Source organism: Oncorhynchus keta, unplaced genomic scaffold (assembly GCF_023373465.1).
Source record: "Oncorhynchus keta strain PuntledgeMale-10-30-2019 unplaced genomic scaffold, Oket_V2 Un_contig_11952_pilon_pilon, whole genome shotgun sequence".
In the NCBI taxonomy this organism is placed as follows: Eukaryota; Metazoa; Chordata; class Actinopteri; order Salmoniformes; family Salmonidae; genus Oncorhynchus; species Oncorhynchus keta.
The window spans coordinates 17,356-19,896 of record NW_026277697.1 but is presented as its reverse complement, the minus strand read 5'-3'; the positions used below and the strand labels follow the sequence as shown (position 1 = coordinate 19,896).

General features: G+C 41.4%; 1 long non-coding RNA gene across 1 annotated transcript; it reads left to right on the top strand.

Moving 5' to 3' along the window:
• Positions 1-179: 179 nt before the first annotated feature.
• LOC127917744 (uncharacterized) lies at positions 180-955 on the top strand. The gene is made up of 3 exons (XR_008097688.1): positions 180-522; positions 555-778; positions 811-955. It is a non-coding gene; the product is annotated as an uncharacterized LOC127917744 (long non-coding RNA).
• The last annotated feature ends 1,586 nt before the right edge of the window (positions 956-2,541 follow it).

The following is a 2,541-nucleotide window of genomic DNA, read 5'->3' as shown; positions in this document are numbered from 1 at the left end:
GAGGAATCAGGTTTGTTGTCTTTATGTATTTGGAGGAATCAGGTGTGTTGTCTTTATGAAGTAGGAGGAATCAGGTGTGTTGTCTTTATGTAGTAGGAGGAATCAGGTTTGTTGTCTTTATGTATTTGGAGGAATCAGGTGTGTTGTCTTTATGTAGTAGGAGGAATCAGGTTTGTTGTCTTTATGTAGTAGGAGGAATCAGGTGTGTTGTCTTTATGAAGTAGGAGGAATCAGGTGTGTTGTCTTTATGTAGTAGGAGGAATCAGGTGTGTTGTCTTTATGAAGTAGGAGGAATCAGGTGTGTTGTCTTTATGTAGTAGGAGGAATCAGGTGTGTTGTCTTTATGTAGTAGGAGGAATCAGGTGTGTTGTCTTTATGAAGTAGGAAGAATCAGGTGTGTTGTCTTTATGAAGTAGGAAGAATCAGGTGTGTTGTCTTTATGAAGTAGGAGGAATCAGGTGTGTTGTCTTTATGAAGTAGGAAGAATCAGGTGTGTTGTCTTTATGAAGTAGGAGGAATCAGGTGTGTTGTCTTTATGAATTAGGAGGAATCAGGTGTGTTGTCTTTATGAAGTAGGAAGAATCAGGTGTGTTGTCTTTATGAAGTAGGAGGAATCAGGTGTGTTGTCTTTATGAAGTAGGAGGAATCAGGTGTGTTGTCTTTATGAAGTAGAATGAATCAGGTGTGTTGTCTTTATGAAGTAGGAAGAATCAGGTGTGTTGTCTTTATGAAGTAGGAGGAATCAGGTGTGTTGTCTTTAGGAAGTAGGAGGAATCAGGTGTGTTGTCTTTATGTAGTAGGAGGAATCAGGTGTGTTGTCTTTATGAAGTAGGAGGAATCAGGTGTGTTGTCTTTATGAAGTAGGAGGAATCAGGTGTGTTGTCTTTATGATTTCAAATCAAACACATTTTTATTGGTCACATATTTAGCCGATGTTATTGCGGGTGTAGCGAAATGCTTGTGCAGTTGCAGGAGAAGAGAGAAGAGGAGCACTGCTGAAGCTAGGATTTCATAGAGTAGTGTGTAGGCAGAGGTTATTTCAGAATGGATTTCAGAGAGTAGTGTGTAGGCAGAGGTTATTTCAGAATGGATTTCAGAGAGTAGTGTGTAGGCAGAGGTTATTTCAGAATGGATTTCAGAGAGTAGTGTGTAGGCAGAGGTTATTTCAGAATGGATTTCAGAGAGTAGTGTGTAGGCAGAGGTTATTTCAGAATGGATTTCAGAGAGTAGTGTGTAGGCAGAGGTTATTTCAGAATGGATTTCAGAGAGTAGTGTGTAGGCAGAGGTTATTTCAGAATGGATTTCAGAGAGTAGTGTGTAGGCAGAGGTTATTTCAGAATGGATTTCAGAGAGTAGTGTGTAGGCAGAGGTTAGTTCAGAATGGATTTCAGAGAGTAGTGTGAAGGCAGAGGTTATTTCAGAATGGATTTCAGAGAGTAGTGTGAAGGCAGAGGTTAGTTCAGAATGGATTTCAGAGAGTAGTGTGTAGGCAGAGGTTAGTTCAGAATGGATTTCAGAGAGTAGTGTGAAGGCAGAGGTTATTTCAGAATGGATTTCAGAGAGTAGTGTGTAGGCAGAGGTTATTTCAGAATGGATTTCAGAGAGTAGTGTGTAGGCAGAGGTTATTTCAGAATGGATTTCAGAGAGTAGTGTGTAGGCAGAGGTTATTTCAGAATGGATTTCAGAGAGTAGTGTGAAGGCAGAGGTTATTTCAGAATGGATTTCAGAGAGTAGTGTGAAGGCAGAGGTTATTTCAGAATGGATTTCAGAGAGTAGTGTGTAGGCAGAGGTTAGTTCAGAATGGATTTCAGAGAGTAGTGTGTAGGCAGAGGTTATTTCAGAATGGATTTCAGAGAGTAGTGTGTAGGCAGAGGTTAGTTCAGAATGGATTTCAGAGAGTAGTGTGTAGGCAGAGGTTAGTTCAGAATGGATTTCATGCAGATTATAGCTAGAGTATAAAAAGCATGTTGACTCTGTCCAACACAGGGGTTGTCTGTCTGTAGGGTTTATAGCCATGAGTCAGGTTGATTTCAGAGTGGATTTGATTTCACAGAGGATGTCAGAGTGGTAGATTATAAATCCTGCTGAGTCTACACAGGGCAGGGTAACTATCTGTCTGTCTGTAGGGCTTACAGTCATGACACATGCAGAAGTGGATTTCAGACAGAGTAGAGTATAGGGTGTATAGAGTCTGTCTGTCGGGCTTACAGTCGTGGCTCTGGGACTTGGCTGGGTGGAAAAGAGCCAGCTGTTTCTCTACGTGCTGCAACACCTTCAGAGAGTCCTGACCCAGAGAGGACTGATCCAGAGTAGACTGCAGCCGGTACACAGGCCGCACTGAGACGTATATGAGACAACAAACACTTGTCAGGCAGGAGAGGAGAGACAGGCCTCACTACAACAAACTGTTGGACTCTGTATGAGCTTTCCACGCACGTTCAACAAGGTGAAGAAATGGCTGTTCAACTATATCAGTATGTTTCTTATATTGCTGCTTTAAATGAAGTTAAAAATGAAAAGGCAGTTTGTTAGATAACGTTG